Genomic DNA, 17860 nt, shown 5'->3' with positions numbered 1-17860 from the left:
TGGAATTTCAATAGGTTGCCTTTAGCATTCATTTCCTCTGCAATATGAGAAGAGAGTGCCTAGCTCATATGGTTATTACTGCCGTTAAATAATGCACCCCGCACAAATCTCTGTTCATGGGAACTGTAGTACAGTTGCTAACATAAAGTAAACCTTTATCACACTCTAGTTACTGCTGGTAGTGTTTCTCAGAGGGGAGCCAATGCTTCTTTTTTAAAATCTTATCAGTGGTGTGATCAGGGCTTGACTTCTGTAACAGAAACAAACAAAGCAAACCCCTGCTCTTTGATCTCAGAACAGCTGATTTTATTCAGGGCTCTGTGTGGCCTCTGTTTCTGTCCACCTCCCTGGACACCCCTCACCAGTGACCTGTGTGCCCTGTAGACTGACTCCAGCAGGCTGCTGTCCCCACCATATCTTCTCAGTGCCTACGGCGGAAGCTTTCTTTTTATCTACTATGTCCTTTGCACCTTCGTGGTTGCTTTCTGCTGCAGCCACTTTTAATACCTAGCCCTATATCTGACGCAGCCCCTGGGAGGGAATCTAGGAATGATAGCCCTGCCCTGCCCAGGAGTTTCCTTCTAGCAGGGGAGACAGTATTGAACTGTTTTCTCACCAGTCTGGGGGTGCATTTCTGGGGACTCTATGGCCCCTCCGTAAATGACAGCGAGTGCTGGATTCTTTGCAGGACCTGAAGAGAATCCTGACAACTAGCCTGTTGGAAGAGGCTTGAGAAGGCAGACAGCAGGCTTTGCTCTCTGAGCTGCTTGGGACCCCTCTTCACAGTGGTCCCCAGTCAGAAGGCTGGTATGTAAAGGGACCAGATGTAAGGGCTCACTCTGCTGCTGGCTGTATGCCGCCTCGGGGTGTGTATGTGTGTGCGCGTGCACACACACTTGTGCACGTGCACGTGTGCCTGACTCCAGGTGGAGCCTCTGTGAGCCGGAAGGGTTAACTGGTTGGAGATCCTTATCCTTTTGGTATCTGCAACTTGAAATGTCTTATGCCCTTGATTAATTCATGCTTGGACGCTTCCTCAGGGCTCCTTGGTAAACAGCTCCTTACTGTACGTCTATTTCCCCACGGGCTTACTGCAGAGAGACTGGAGCCAGTGTCTCTAACAGCTACTCCAAGGAAAACATCAAAGGCCACCTTTCCGGAGCCAAGACTCTCAGGGGTCTTCCAGACGTCCATCTCGATTACCTCCTTCTTGCCCAGCCTTTGCTTTTAGCTGAAAAAGGGAGGTGTTTTGTCTTGAGCTGCCCTGTAGATGTATGTGACTTGGAATTTGAGTCTGACAGCTGCTGCTGAGCCCCAAGTGTGAGCAGCTTATAGACGGAACCTGTAGAGCATGGATGGTTCTCCCTTGATTCCCAGGGCCTAGCGTTTCTTTGTCTTGTCAATGACCTCACTGCTTTTTGTGTTTGTAATGGAATGCAGAGTCATTTACAAGTAATCACCCAGTAATCCCTCACGCTTGGAGAATGCCTACCTCTCCTCCAGAGGGCTTCTCTCTCATTAGCTCGTTTGATCCTTATAACTGCTCCAAGAGGGAGGCAGAGCCACTGCTTTAATCTCCGATTTTCAGGTGTAGAAACCGAGGCTTAGAAAAGTTAAATAGAAAGCCGGAGGTCATACGGTGAGTCCGGGACAGTCAGACCTAGAGTCTCAGGGCTGCTGGCTTCCTTTGCCTACTCTTCTGTTGCAGTGACCTCGGAAGTAGACGTGCCAGCTCAGAGCCTCTGGCTGCCTTTTGTTGGCACAGTGGGTATTATGTTGCTCTCAAGACAGTTTTGAGTAGAGCGTCAATGAGACCACCTGGGAGGCATTTATGTATGGTGGACCACACGAATAACGTGAAGTCCTGTAGTCCCCCACCCCACTGAACATCTGTGAGGTCCTCCAACCCTGTGATGAGCAAATTGAACTTGCTGACCTGTATTGTTCCAAGAATTGTGCCGACCCTCCTTTGCTACAGAATTCATCCTTAATGGTCTTTGGAAGAGCCTTAGAGGGTGCATTTTGGGGTCAGGCAGGACTGGATTCTAATACTGAAGCGTGGGATCTGCATTACAGACTTCATCCGTGAAGGATGGACTTGTAGCAGTGCGGCTGGAGTAGAGGCGGATGGAGAGCTAGTCTTCAAGGTTTGCTGGCTTTGGTTTCCCAGCGAACCAACGTTCATTTGCTATGCATGGTAGCGCAACCCTGTAATCCAGGGTGCTATGGACGCCACAGCAGGTGGATTTCAATCTTCAGGTCTACCTGGGGTATAGAAGTGAGTTACAGGATTATCTTGAGCCACTTAGTGACCCTCTGTTTCCAAATAAGAAGGAAAGAGGGGAAAGAAGACTGGTGATCGAGCTCAGTGGCAGAGCACTGGCCTAGCTTGATTGTATCTCTCTTACACACACACACACACACACACACACACACACACACACACACACACAGAGAGAGAGAGAGAGAGAGAGAGAGAGAGAGAGGTGGGTGGGTGGGTGGGTGAAGGAGAGGAGAGACTGGATTTTGTAGGGCACTTTTGAGTCACAGGATAGAAGTGTACTTGTAGAGTATGTTGCTTAGCATTGACACATTGGAAAACACTCCAAAGAATGGATTTCATCTTGGTAACAGTTGCATGATGATGGGATCAGGATAACCGTAGGGCTGACTGTGGACTGAGGGCTTGGATAGCTTTGTTTCTATATACGCAGTTACCTACAAACATTCCACACCAGTGAGCTAAGCTTTGACATATGGTCCTCAGAAGCAGAATGGTTGCCGGAGGTTGAAGACCAGGGCGTCAGAGTTTGGTTCCATATATGGAAGAACTTTCTTGTGCAAAGATGGAATTAACAGCTGTAAGAAATATGATCTTGGTCTCATGGGAGACAGTGGGGATGCTCAGGGGGATTCATGAACAGTCAGGCATATTGGGTCAGAGGCGCCCCATGGCTGGGAGGAAGAAAGAATACAAAGGGCGTGAAACATCTCTTGACTGCTTAGGGGACTACCTTGTAAATGTTTGCAAAGTAGAGCATAAATGTGAGTCTTTTGTTCTGATTTTCATATTTATCCTCATGCCTCCCTGCTTGGAACTTGGTTTTGGAAACTTTCAGCCCTTCCCTCAGAAGTGTTTACAGCAGAAACGTCTTATTTCTCTCTGAAATGCTCCCATCTGTGCATGAGCGGAAGCTGTGCTCCAAACAGAACCAGAAACACTCCATTCCCCTCCATCCTTCCTGGGGTGGGCTGGGAGGGCTGCAGCTTGGAATCTGAGTACTGAGTTCTGGTTCTGGTGTGTGGTTGCTGGTGCTCTGATCCAGTTGTCTTCCCTGTGTCCAGGGTCACTTATGTTTGTGTCCACATTGTCACTTGAGGGGCGGCTTCTTGGGGTTTCTGTCCCGCCCGGTACCCCACAACCGGCAAGTCCCAGAGAATGAATCACACAGAGATCTCTATAAGTTATAAAGCTGATTGACCCGTTAGGTCAGGCTTCTTATTAGTCCTTGTAACTTATATTAATCCATTATCATTATCTATGTTAGCCACACGGCTCAGTACCTTTCTCAGCGTGGCAGCTCACATGTTGCTTCTTTGGTGGTCTGGGGCAGGAATGGCGGAGGGAGCTTCCTCTTCCCTAGCCTTCTCCTATTCTCATTGCCCCGCCTCTACTTCCTGTCTGGTTGACCCGCCTATACTTCCTGCCTGGCCAATCAGCGTTTTATTTAAATACATGATTGACAGAATACAGAAAATTCTCCCACACCACCACATGCTTATTAAAATAGTAGCGAGTTTTCAAAATAAGCGTGGAGGGACTGTTTGGACTGAAGAACTAGAAGCCGCTTCTCGAGCACATAGCTGGGTAATTTGGGGCTAGCTGTTCAGATTTTGGATAAGGAAATGTGAGCCACCGGAGCTGAACTGATGGGCACAGCTGTGTACGTTCGTGAACAACTGGAGGATAGTCCCCACCAGCACCCACTGATTCTCACGTCTGCCTCTCATTCTTTCCCCTTTGATTTGGCCTTGAGTCCCTTAGACCAGATTCATTCTTGATTATCTTTACGGCTCCGATTTAGTCATCAAACATGACACAGAATTCGGGGCTAGAATTGATTTACACATTTTACTATCTGATTTGCCTTCTCCTCCCCTAGCAATCATGCTCTGCCAGTGGTCCAGTTTGACTGTGCATCAGCAATCCTGATGTCTGCCTCATGACGAGAATTCACGCTAAACCAAGTGCTCAGGAAGCTCCCCAGCCCAGAGGTCTGTGGAGACTTTTTTCAGTGTCTCTGTCACATGGGCTGCTGAAAATGCCATGTATTTTTTATGTGTATTATTATGTGTAAGGTGTTGATTTGTTTTCATTCTAACTTAGTGTTGTCTATAATCATTGTACACAGTGCCTGGTTGTGTTAGGACCCTTCAACACAATTATGTTGTCTGCTCTCCCCCCACCCTGCCCTTTCCTTCCTCCCCATTCCCACCTTGAATTAGTTGCCGTCCGCATGGACACGTTTTCTCTTCCGTCTCCATGCTATATATACATAAATGATTTTGTGTCTATGTAAGGTTGGGGGACCACAAAGGAGAAAGAACATTCTACGTTTCCCTGAAACCGGCATAATGCACTTCATGCGACTGTCTCCAGCTGCATCTGTTTTCCTGCAGGCAACATAACTTTATTCATTTTTATGAATGCCAACATACGCCGTCATGCATATATGTCACAGTTTCTTCATCCATGCCTGTGTGCTCTGGTTCTTAGTTATTGTCAGTGTTGGTGTCGTACACATGGGTGTTGGAGTATCTCTCTGGCATGTTGGCTGAGAGCTTTGTTTTGGTAAGTACCCAGGAGTAGGATGATTGGATCACATGGTAGTTGTGAGTTTAGCTTTGTGAGGAACCTCTATCCTGGTCGTCATCGTGGCTGGACCAGTTTTCATCCCACTGACAGTGTTTAGGTGCTCTTTTCTGTCCACAGACACACAGCAGTTGTTGATAGAGAGTGAGGGACGTACTGATGGGTGTGAGATGGAATCTCAATGTAGTTTCCGTACGCAGTCGTCTGAGGGTTGGTGACGTGGACCATCTTTCGCTTGTCGGTCATTGAGTTGCATCTTTTGAAACTGGTGTCATCTGCCCGTTCATGGTTTGGGTTTTTCAATTTTGTGTTGCTTACTTTGTTGAGTCCTTCATTTCTTCTAGACATGAATCTTCTCTCAGATGAATGATGAGCGAAGATTTTTCTCCCAATCGGTAGGCATTTTGTGGCAGTCTGGACAGCCCCATTTCTCAGGTAGACTATAAGCTTTCAAAAGAGCTACTTCCTCTGTTGGGTGGGAGACTGTTTTCCTGGAACAGGATCCTGTGTGTGTGTGTGTGTGTGTGTGTGTGTGTGTGTATGTGTGTATGTGTGTTGAAGCAGCAGTAGTAGTAGTTGATACACCCTATCCGTCTGTATGTCGTAGTAGTAGTAGCTGAGACTCCATGTCTGTGGGGGTTAATGATTTACTCAGCTTAAGGAGGGCTGCCTTGTGTGGGGCATGTTCTTGAAGTGCCAGAGAGAAGGCTGATTTTTCTGACATCCTCCAGCCTTCTTCTCCATATATGGAAATGTTTACCCACCACACTCATCTATTGGAAGGGAAGGAGGTGACTCAGGGTTTGGGAGAAGCAGGATTTGAATTCTCGTTTCCAGAAACCAAGTGGAGCCCCCTCCCCCGCCTCCTGCCCTTCCCCCTCCGTGCCTCTGCCCCTTGTTCTGGGAGGTTGAAGAGAGAGCACCTCAGCTCAGTTCCCCTCAGGCTTCTGGAGCACATCCCTGCTTGGTTCTGTCCTGGTTCAGGCTTCCTGAGAGGGAGCCAGGGCAGTGAAGGCCCCCCGCCGTGGTGTTGACCTCCTCACGTGAGTACATCATTATTGCCAATGGCATTTCTGCTAGCCGACCTGGGATGCTTGCTGGCTCAGGGATGGCGGCAGTGGGAAATAGTGTAAGGCCCATGAGTGCTTCCGTCTGGAGTGGGGACAGCTGCTTTCCCAGGGGAGCAATTCTCATGGATAGATTTAGAAATGGGGTCATCCAGAGGAAAATTTTTGTTTGTTTCTAAACCCACACCAACAGACAACAAACTTAAACAGATATTTGTTCCCACCTGAGGCCTAGTTTCAGTTGGGTAGAAAGATAATTTGTGAGTGTTGTCTGCTTACTATGGGGAAAGCTCGGACCAAAAGGGATGTGCGTGGGAACTTGGGGAGGGGCGGTCTTACCCTGCAGAGCAGAGCTATGGTTGGACTTGAAGTGTGACACACTGGTGTGTCACATTCCTGTGGTCCACAGAGTCTGGAATAAATACTTTGCATGTCGGACCGTGTGTGGCTAGCATGGGTTGCCCGTGTTGCAGAGAGCCAGCCCTTCGTGAGGCCATCTGTTGTGCTGCACACGGCCTTGAGAGTGTACTTGTCCTGGTAGATGACTCTGCAGGGTTAGAATCCAGAGTCTCTCAGTCAGTTCCCCCCAATTGTGCACCCAGTGCTGTTCTATGAGCAAGGCAGAAGAGGCCCTTGTAATGAATGGCTCTGCTCAGCTTGGGAGAAGGAGGAAGAGGGTACAGGAGGGAACACTTGACTGACTGCTGTTCATCTGTGTCTGGCTCCGGGAGCACACTGCTGCTTTCTGAATCTTGCCTGGAGAACGTGCTGTTGACAACAGATACTTCGTCTGTGCCGAGCCCTACAGTAACCAGTCTGTAATTACCTCTCATTTTCCCGTGGTAGAAGGTAATTTGCCTGTAAGGAAAGCAAGACCTAAGGAAGTGTGAGAAGCTGCCTAGCCCTTGCATACAGGCTTAGTGATCTGGGTCGGTTTGACTGTGAGGGCCAGGGGTTAGCGCAAGGCTAGCATTTTCCCTTCACTAATCTGGCAGGCTTCTTCTGTGTCATGCAACCGTCTAACCTTATTAACTCCCACGTCTGTGAGTGTGTGTGTGTGTGTGAGATTGTGTGTGTGTGTGTGTGTGTGTGTGTGTAGGCTAGAGGACATCTTTAGAAGCTGTCCAGTTTTTAATTTTTTCTTTAATTTAAAGATAGGATCTCTTATTTGCCCGGAACTCACGAAACACCACTCCAGTACTTGAATTACAAATGTGTGACACCATGCTTTTCTTTTTAAAACCTGAGTTCTAGTACTTGGACTCAGTCCTTTACTGACCGAGCTATATCCTTGGTCTCCTAACGTTATTGATCATTAGAGTCTCTACTCCTGTGCCTTGTTCTGTTGCAGGTAGTGTCTATCCCAGGACAGGGTGCGGCCTGCATAATTACATATGCAGAACAGCAAGGGTGTTCTGGGTGAGGAGATAAGAAATAAACCTGGAAATGAGGGGAAGTAATCAGTAATCCAGAGTCACAAAGGGCTGAACGTGGGGGAGGGGCTCTGCAATTGAATCTGAGTGACGTGGTCTAGCCATGGAAAGGACAGAGGCGAGGGCCCTGTGTGCAGGCAGTGGGCAGCCAGGAAAAAGTGGGAAGGGGTTCACGTGTGGTGAACTCGGGCTTGCTGTACCAGCAGCTCAGGACTGCAGGTGCCAAAGCTGCAAGAGGCGAGCGGGAGCCGGAGGGTGCTGACTGGTGCGAGGAAACCATGGGACCTGTGTTTGCTTCCAAGTCCCCAGGTCTAGGTCTGCTGCTAGGTCTCCCCCCCTTCCCCCACGACGTTTTTATGAATGTCTTTCTGACAGCTGTGTGAGGAGGTCTTTGAAAGATGAGGGCAGTAGTGGAAGCACGAAGCTTAGAGACGTTTGGCATATTCCAGGGGTGTGTGTGTGTGTGTGTGTGTGTGTGTGTGTGTGTGTGTGTGTGTGGAGAGGGGGGGTGCTGCTGCCTTGGAGCAGTGTTGTGGCAGTGGGATGGAGGAGGGAGAAGTTCAGGACTTGATCGAGTGATTCCTTTGGAGAAATGTCAGACTGAGTGGACCCAGAGACACATCAGTGTTATTTTGTGGAAAAGCTACCAGAACTGCAGACCCAAGAGTATGAACTTTGAATTCAAATCTCCAGCCTCTAGCCAAGCAGTTGAGGGTGCAGTGGCTTCTGGCTTCTGACTCCTACCTCAGAGCAATAAAAATGCCCCCAAACAAGACATTCAGAATGTGTAGCTAGCTGCCTTTGCTCTCTCTGGATTTTTTTTTAAATAAAGTATTCCTTATTTAAGCCTTCTGAGCGATTATATTTATCACGTTCTCTTTTTGTCTTGTCCAGCACATGGTAAGTGTATGTTCTGCCACTGAACTATGTCTCCAGGTCTTTTTCAATGTGTTTCTGTTCATGAAGAGGTTTCTGTCTCTTGTTCCTAGACCTTTAGCAACAAACACACTCTCTGTCGTCTAAAACAGATCTGCAAAGATTCCAGAGGGGCTGCTGCATCAAAACCCCTTGTGGCTTGTGGCTGTGTCAAGGAGGCCACCTCCCTGTCTTCACTTGAGTTTAGCTTGCTCTTGCCTGGTTCTCCCCAGGCTTCCTTTGAATGAGCTGGGCTTTCCAGAAAATCCCCCTGCTTTGCAGCATAGAGAAAGGGCTCCGAGTGGTTAGGCAGTGGTTTAGTCAAAGTCCCACAACAAATAATGTCAGAATCAGGTTGAGAAGCTGCAGTGACTAAGCCCTCACCTCTAGTCACTAAGCCAAAATGACCTTGCATGGGTCCTAAGCCTCTGGTTAACCCTTCACCACCTATCCTAAAACTATCTGTTTCTGAACATCCTTCAAAAAGTCCTAAGTCTGTGGATAGCCATTCCTGAGGCTTTTTTGCACGGTCCTTTTCCAGTAGTTTCCAGTCTAAAGTTACCAGGCTTTCTAAAAAGGGAAAAAGAAATCAGTTTAACACCATTTCTTATAAAACTGTGCTTTGTTTGTGCTCATTCGGGTTTTTTTTCCCTTCAAAATTTCTTTCATACCACCCATTCAGTCAACAAACATTTATTGAGTTCTTACTGTATGCCAGGCATTGTGCTAGGTGCTGGGGATTGATTCAGAGATAATTTGGAGGCGTATGGAAGGGGAGTGGATAATTGCAGCGCGGTGAGATCAGCGCTATAATAGAGGGATATATAAAGAACTAGAAATAGCAGTCTGAATAACATCTCCGAACAAATTGCCTGTCTTTTTTCCTTCTGGATTATTCCCTGATGTATATTGCCCAAAGTGGGATTACCGGGTCATTTAAAAGATGAAAACAATTTGGCACAAAAAGATGTAACGGCTTCGCCTGGGGAATAAAGCTCCATTTTCAGCAGGAGACGAAACTGTTGACAACTCCGGATTTAGATTAGACCGCTTCTCCTGGAGGACCGGGTAGCTTTCACGCTACACTGTATCAACGCGGTGCCTTCTGGAGGGGGAGCACCTGTGACACACATGTCAGCTTACATGCAAGAACACATGTCCTCACCGTCAGCCTCACAGATTTCTTGTTCTCACTGGAACATGGCTCCAGGTATCATTTTCATTTTATAACCGTGTTCTTTTTTAAAGGAGGTGACTTGCTAAATACTGCGGGTAAGACTGGAGAAATCCCTGACTGAGTGGAGCAGAGAATTTTTATTTTTATTCTTATTTCCACCCCACTCCCCATGCTGTGTTCAGAGAACCTGGGCACTTACGTGGGTCCAGAATCCACTAGTATCTTTTCTCAACATTAGGATGTTCCTACCCCTAAAACGTCAAAACCGCATACAGCATCCTTCTCTACATCAGCGCAAAGAAACCCGAGGTCTCCTTTGTTTCCTGGCCCAGATCTGAAACACTATGTGCTTCCCCACTCCTCCCCGCCCCACCTTGGAACATGAAATCCCAAGGAAAGCTGAAACTGTGCCACGGTTCTCTTTGAGATGTGTGGTTTCCCTAGTAGTCACAGTTCTAAGCAATACTCTTGTCCCGACTACTGAGCACCTCTCATAACTGGAATCATAACTGGAGATTCTGCTGCGTTTACCTGCACCAGGTAGCTGCAAGGCAGCCGAGTATATAGGCTCATGCTTAGAAACACAAGATCCCGGCTTGGCTCCTGGCTATGGTACTTCTTAGCTGTGAGCTGAAACATGCCAGAAACATATGACTGAATTTCTTTCTCATTACATGGGTGTAAGTAGATGATCACCCCGTGTCATAGTGTTTTCTGGGACTTGGGCTTCAGCCTGTGCTTCTTCCTCAGATCTCGCTCTTTAAGTGTCTCATCTCCTTTCATACGGAGCTGCTTGAGGGCAGAGAGAGAGTATTTCATTTCCTGGGTCTGTGGACGGATGGGATTGCTGCCAGGGCTCCTTTAAAGGAAAGAGCAATTCTATACATCCTAATTGAGCACATCTAGCTTTGGCATTGTTAACTGAAGGTTCCGCTTTGGTTTGCTAGGTTGGCTGGGAAGGAGCTTTCTATTGTGGGATTCTCAGCACTCACAGGGATAGATCTGGTGGGATACTGCTTCTTGAGAGGTCGGGAAGAGTCTCTGCCTATCAGGAGTCTCAGCCAATCTGGAGTCTCAGTCAGTCGGGAGTCTCAGCCAGTTGGGCTTCTCAGCCAGCAGGGAATCTCAGTCTCTTGGGAGCTCATAGGATTGGCTGTCCCTCATGGCAGAGAGGGTGTCTTGCTTGGGCATGACCTAGCTTCTTTCCTGTAAGAGCTGCAGAGTTAGAAGGAAGGGTTAGTGGAGCTGTGGCTAAGAGTCCACTCAAAAACCATCTTCTCTGGGAAAATCCCTTCCATGTTCATATCCTGCTGTGATGGAAGGTTGACTATGGAAGGGCATCTTTATTAAAATGATGGTCCAGTCATTCAGCTTTCTCTTGTGTCATGCCCTCAAACGCAGCACCTACTGTGAGTCTGCAATTCAAGTCCTTGAGGCCAGGACACCAAGTCCTCCATGTTCTGGCTGTAACATCGGCCTCCAGCTTTATGTCTCACCGTGTTCCCTTAGCTACGTGCTGCTGTCCTCACTAGGGTCTCTGAGCATAGCCTGGCTTCATCCTCCAGGCCTGTGCGCCTTGGTCCCCTGTGCCCATTCTCTCTCATTATAGGCTTCCTTGAAAAGCCACTGCCTCAGCAGAGCATGGCACGGACTTCTTTTTAAGGTCTTTTCACCCAGTCTTGCATGTTCAAGCATTCAGGGAATCTAGACACATGTCGGCACCTGAACCTGCTAGGTCCACACTGCTTCACCAAAGCCCGACTACTGGTCGACGTCTGTTTTCTGGGCGCTGACTGCGGGGAATCTGCCGTCATGTCAGCTTACAGCTGTCCCAGGGGGCCTCAGAAGTCGATACCAGGGCTACTCAGGATTTGTTTGATCAAGAACACGGCCGTTTGAAATCTGTTTTCGAATTGATCTTCTGGTGTTTCTTGGCTATCCTTTCCCAGGCCTTTTCTGGACTCCTATAGGTGTAGCTGATTAATGCCAGGCCTCTGAGCTTTTTACTTAAGAACTTCACAGCAAAGTAGAATAGACAACAGATTTGCAGGTTTCTTACATGAACGTTAAAAAAAAAATGCAGCCATTATTTTTATACCAAAGCAATTCGAAGTGTGAAAATGGCAGTTTTTTTAAAAGGTATATTTCTGCCCCGAGAAGAAGAATAAATGTCCACATTCTATTTGTGACTATAATTAATAAAACCCTTTTCACAGAGCTTGGTTTTTGAAGACTTTGGTTTAAGACTGGTGCTGTAAGCCCCCAAACCTTTGATGTGCACTTCATTGCTTAGGTTCTTCTGTGAGGCATGAGCTCTTTCTCAGTGTTGACAGAGTTTAAAGAAGATTTTGTTTGTGAAACTGATTAATGTGCGATTAAAAATTAGGTTTGGAAATATTTTTGAAAGTAGCGTTTTGTTTTTTTTTTAAGCAGTTTGGGTTAGAAGGAAAGTATATGTAAAGCGTTCATGTATTTTATTTTTGAAAATGATAACGTCAATGAATTTGCTTTGGAGGACCATCACATATCTTAGAGAACACAAATGATCTATATTAAGTTTTTAATCAAAATAATTTATATTTGTAGATCCATAGTCGTTGAGAAGTGATAGAGACCTTTGGAAGAGGTGAGCATGCATTAGTGCGCATGTATGGCCTCTTCAGTGCCTATGCTGACTGCAGAACTCAGGGAAATGGTTGTCCGCACCCTGAAGGACAGGTGGTATTGGCCCTGTTTTGCTGACAGGAAACTTGAGCTCGGAGAACTTCCCACCGTTTTCACAAGCCCCGGATTTGCAGCTGTGCTGCTGATGGCATTCAGAAACTCTTTTATTTACACACGTGCCATGGCCTGCCTGGCTTCGTTTATTCTCTCTGTCCTCTTTCACCACGGCGGTGCCTGGTTTGGGACCAGATCAAGCGGTGGCCCCTTGGGTAGTGAGGAGTCCTGATGAGTTTCTTGGTGTTCGCTGCCAAGAATGTGTCTTCTCCCTGCTTCTTCTCCCTCGTTCTTCAGTCTTTGCTTCTCTTCCTCCCTTTTGGGGAGACATTCGTCATTTCCACTTCAGAAGCCAGGAGGCTATGTAAAGAGGGTTCCATAGTTTCCTTTAAAACATTTAAGTGACAAATCAAAGTCACTAGTGTTTCTCACCATCTTCTGGAACCTGCAGACGCTATGTGAAAAAGATGTCCAATGGCTGGAAATTGGGAGCTGTCTTCCTTGACTATATCTCCAGGGATAGGGGTTCAGGCCGACCTCTCCCTTCACTCTCAGGGCCTTAGCCTACTCACCTGGTAAGAGTGCTGGCCCTGTTGGTGATTTCTAAGGTTTTCAATTTCCACATTTTTTTAAAGGTCTCCAAGCCCTGAGTTTCTGCTGAGCTGCACATTCCTGCAGCTGTTTCTCTGATACTTTTCAATCTTTACATTTAATCTCTTCAACAATGTATAATTTTTTAAAGGGAAGCTCTTATAGACACTTCTGAAATATAAGGGTGGAGGGAATAAAATGATGTTAAAAAATAGAAAACAACCAATTAAATAGTATATAGCATATAATTCTCCTTGGAAACTTACTGGGAAATTGAGGAGCACTTTAACAACTGGTAATTTAAATTGCATTTGAACTCTACTAATGGTTTGTTTGCATGGGAACTTCAATCATTTCACAGCAGCCCTTTAGCAAGGCGGCTTGTTCTCTTTATGGCAACGGAGAAGAAAATTATTAGAAGAGAAGTTGGCTATGGGAAAGGGCGGCCACTTACACTGGCACACCGGAGGAAGCCGGAGGGTGGATGTGACCTCCCCGGGACCAAGGCTAGAGGGCTACGTCTTTTATTGAGGCTTAGAAATCTGGGGAGTCAGAAGCCCTTTGCCTCTCATAGAAACTGTTTTGGGTTTCTCTCCCCTACCCCTTGCTCTGTATAAGGAACTTTGATTTTATGAGGTTTTGGGTTAGAGGTATTTTTTTTTCTGTCAGATTTCCCTGTCCATAGTGGTAAAGTTGGCCTCTTACTGATCAGTTTCTCAGCACATTTGATGTCATATCCCTGGTAAAAATGATTTTTGAGATTTCTATTATTCTGAAGACCTCAAATTCTCAGGAGTGAATGGCTTCAGTGGACTCATCTTGAGTGAATTCCATTTTCCTTATGGGATTTCTTTCTGTTGTTGAGGTATACTTAAGTGAATAGGAACTAAGGCAGGTTCCTGGCCTAGTTAGTCTCCATTAAAGATGGCCAGTAACTATATGTAGTGGGCTGAGCCCTACCTCCCTTGTTACTAGTGATGGCCATTTCCCTATCCTGGTACCTGGCTCTCTTGTGGTGGAAGAATTGGGAAAGTCACTTTGAGGAATTTTCCCCCCAACTCTAAGGTTATACACAGATGGGAAGACTGATAATCAGGGACATGGAGCAATTATATGATTGGTTAGAAGATGCTCAAAGATTCTATGAGAATGAGGGTGGAGTTTCCTGGTAAGTTTCAGTTCCATGAGCCTTTGCAATAGTCCACAGCTCTGGAATATACATTTTATAATCCTAAGTAAAGAGCCATATTTCTCAATGAGATAAGTCTGTATTGAGGATTTACCAAGGAATACTAAGACTTTGCAGCTCTCAGTTGCTCCCTTGTTCTCATATTACAGGGAAGGAAATTGACATTCAGAGGGCCACTACGTCATGTTTTATTTTTCCTCCTTAATTGCTCTGTCTTGGACTTCTGATGTTTAGGGGGTCTGTTTTTCAGGAGTGCTGGGAGACGCAGAGTGGGAGCGTTCTCTTCCCACTTCCTGTGAGACAAACTTGCCAAACAAGAGCACCTGTTACTGACTGGAGGACTCGGAGGTCTGGAAGTCAGTCGGACATCATCCAGTATGGTCCAGTCAGGGACATTGTCAGCCTAGGAAGTTGTTCTGATGCTGGTTGGAGCCCAGAGCCTCAGACATTCCTCTCTCTGTTTTCTGCAGGTAGGAACTGAAGGACAGAAGCAGAGAGTCAGCTGATTCTGCATTTGTCATCGTTCCCTGTTCCCTCATCGGAGAGGAGGAATTTTCCCTTAGCTGGTGAGTGCTACACAGAACTATGCTTCTTTTTTTTAATAGCAAAATATATGTTTTGATCAGTTTTTAGAAATACCAGGTTCTTGGAGCAAGAGTTGAGAACTGGATAATTCTAAAATGTTCATCATCATCATCATCATCATCATCTGAATTGGTTTCATGGCAACAGACCAGATATAACAATGCCAATAAAATCTGTGGCAAAGCAAAGGTGGGCTTCACCTCTGGCAAGGCGGTGTACAGAGAAACTGGAGGAAAACTCAGTGGCAATGATTTCATTGCAATTACACAATTAATTACACACAGTAATTGTGTGGCTCCCTTCTTTTTCCTTTGGCAGAAAGTGGAGTGTCATTGAACTTGAGAGACGGGCATGAAGATGACAGGGAACAAGCTGATGCTCCTTGTTTGCTCCTGTGTGATGTGCTGCTTTCTTTCGCAGTCTCATTTTATTTTCCCATCAACCTTTGGAGGTGGAGAGGGCCAGCTTAGCCTTGGCAGAGTGAGGAAGCCCTGGTTTTAACGACCTGCTAGTGCTCTGGTGCTAATTGAGTGTGGGTTTTATTGCCATCTCTCTCGGAAAGGAAAATGGTGAAAGATGCGTTGTCTTGCAGCGGCTCTCTAATTCATAGGCGCATTGGTACGATGGATACGATGGATACGGTGTGACCTGGGGCGCCTGGGTGACAAGCTGAGGGAAATAGTTCAGGGATTCTTGCTTCTACGGACTGTAGTTCTGTGGTTTTCATGATGAGGATCAATCCCTATGTACTACAAGGATTGACATTAAACTCCATAAATGATATATCCCACTATGAGTGTTGTGAAGTTTTTCAAAACACAGCGAATGTTGTTGTGATTGGAAAAAAGCCAACTTGATTTGAAAGTGTAACTGACTGCATCCTTGTGTCTTGTCATTCTGTTTTCCTCATCATGGTTTGACTACTTTCCTCGGAGGGTTGGTGGTCATAGCATCAGTAACCCACACTCTTCATCTTTGACTTTGCAGTATTTTTTAAAATCTCAAACATGGACTTGAATATCCCCCCCCCCATCCCAGGTTATGGTTGCAGCATCAATGGGAAGTTATAGTACCTGCTTCACGTTCTGAGTTTCTCAGTCTTTAAGATGAAATTGTGGAAGCCTTGAACTTGGGTTTAATGTACTCGAGGGGTGTAATGGCAGAACAGGAACAACTGCCTTAAACAAGACAGCTGGAAGGGACTCGGAAGTTTCTGTCATCCTTAGATTGTTATGATTCAATGGTGACTCTTGCTTCTGATGTGGCCTGGGCGTACGTTATTTAGAGCCAGGTAGAAGGCTGGCCTTGCAATCCCAGAAGACCTGGTTCAGAGGGGGATGACTTTCTGCTCCACCTGAGTAGGATGTCATCTCTGATGCTCTGCCGTGTTCTTTGCTTTGTCCCTGTTTGGTTGCCAACTCTCTCATCCTCAAGGTTTTTGCCTTATGGTTAGCAAATCGCTGCCCAGTGACCAGGCTGAAGACATCTGCTTACCTGTTTGGAGGAGAAGACAGCCTTGTTGCCACATTTACAGAGGCTTTGGTTACTGCCCAGTGATGAACCTGTCACTGAGGCCGAAAGGTTGAGACGGTGCTACTTGGAATATACACACCAGAGACTGTCCTACTCAGACCTCACGGCAGTCACACAGCACAGATGAAGCGGCTCCTCAGAGCAATTATACCATTGGGGAGAAAGGACTAGCTTCAGTGTTCACACCATCTTTTGGAAAGGATGTTAGTCAGCTGGACTCTGCAGAGGTTCTGAGAAGACCAAGATGATGTTCCGTCAAGAGCTACGTACAAGAGTGCGATTGGAAAAGGCGGGATACTGGGGCATACACGATCTTGACCTTCAAGAATATGATACCAACGGGGCTGGAGTCATGGCTCAGTGGTTAAGAACACTGACTGCTGTTCCAGAGGACCTGGGTCCAGTTCCCAGCACCCACATGGCAGCTCACAACTATCTGAAACTCTAAGATCTGACACTCTCACACAGACATTCATGCGGGCAAAATACCAATGAACATAAAATAAAAAAAGGTTTTTTAAAAAATATAATACCCAGCCAGAAGAAGGACACTCTCTGCCTGTGTCCCATAGTCTAGTGGGGCATAAAAATTACATGACACAATTTCATGGATAGAAGAATAAATCTGAAGGTTGTGAGTGTCCCTTTCCCCAAGTTTGCTCTACCAGGTCCTGACTAAATCTCTTAGGGTTGTTTTACATCTGGATAGCATGATTTTATGCGGGCTAAACCGATGACTGTACAGAAAGAGGCTTTGAGAGCCGCGTAGCTTTAGACATGTACTGTGAGTGTGTGCAATGGCAGAGTATGGCAGGATGGGCGAACAGAAAACCCACCAAACGTTAGCCTTTCTATGCCTTCATTTTCTGGACCCCAGAATTGGAGGTCACCTTGATTGTCTTGCTGGCCTCTAAGGTTTGCCTTGTGCAAGCCTGTTGGTAGTAATTTAGCAAGTGTGGTCCCTTCATAAGTTGTTTTAATTGTTTTCTCCTTCAAGATTCAAAATGAACTAAAAGGGAAGCAAGTTACTGTGAAGGTTGCGTCTAGCACTCTTGGACATGGTATTTATGCTTGCCATTCGTCCTTCTCCACACCCAGACCCTATCCTCACCAAGACTGGGAGAGCAGTAACCCATTCCAAGTCTTGGCAAGAAATCCAATTTGGAGCTTTTTTTTTTTTTTTTTTTTTTAAAAATTAGAGTTGGCACCTAAAGCAGGAAGAGGTGTAGCAGGTAGATGCAGAGACCTAGGAAACTGAGCACTTGAGAGACCCAGAGAAGCTGTAGTCTAGCCTGTGGGCCTCTTGCTTTGTTCTCGTAATCACGCCTTCTGCCCCAAGCATGCCTGGCCCAGTGGGAGTCAGGGAGGAAATGATTTCCCTCTTTGGATATCCACGTCCAATTGTTGTAGCCAAGGCCTCTCAGTTTTAATATTTCCGTTTTGGTCTTAAGAGCTACCAGGTATTAGCGTCTGCCAGAAGCAAAGCATTGGTCATTTCTGGTAGAGGTGTGTGTCTTGGCTCCCTGCAGTTTCTTGGCCAGGTGGCTTCTGAGTCTTTGTCACCATCTGCTAAGCCAGGTTTCATTTTTATTTACTTGTTTCACAGATTACAAGGGAATTTACTGAGTGGGAACCGAGGCCCGTGTAGGCTCCCAGAGTCAGTGGGTCTTCCTGTAATGCAGGGAGGGTTGCTTACAGGAGATAGGGTTGCTGTGAAAGAAAAGGCAGAGGAATCCCTTTGCAGCCTTCTTGACTTTTGGTGCAGTGGGGTTGCCTCTT

General features: G+C 46.5%; 1 protein-coding gene across 7 annotated transcripts in view; it reads left to right on the top strand.

Moving 5' to 3' along the window:
• Lpp (LIM domain containing preferred translocation partner in lipoma) overlaps positions 1-17860 on the top strand; it is a 597751-nt gene that overhangs the window by 46702 nt on the left and 533189 nt on the right. For 5 of the 7 annotated variants that reach the window (XM_087901861.1, XM_087901836.1, XM_087901839.1 and 2 more), the window contains exon 2: positions 14434-14529. The gene's annotated coding sequence lies outside the window, so the exon portion shown is untranslated. Of the gene's footprint in view, positions 1-690; positions 808-5716; positions 5917-14433; positions 14530-17860 lie in introns of those variants that run through there. The other 2 variants (XM_048453894.3, XM_048453893.3) reach the window with 2 other exon arrangements.

The sequence above is a fragment of the Myodes glareolus genome, chromosome 2, assembly GCF_982192425.1.
Source record: "Myodes glareolus chromosome 2, mMyoGla1.1, whole genome shotgun sequence".
In the NCBI taxonomy this organism is placed as follows: Eukaryota; Metazoa; Chordata; class Mammalia; order Rodentia; family Cricetidae; genus Myodes; species Myodes glareolus.
The sequence above is the reverse complement of the archived record's forward strand: the minus strand, read 5'-3'. Positions and strand labels throughout refer to the sequence as shown.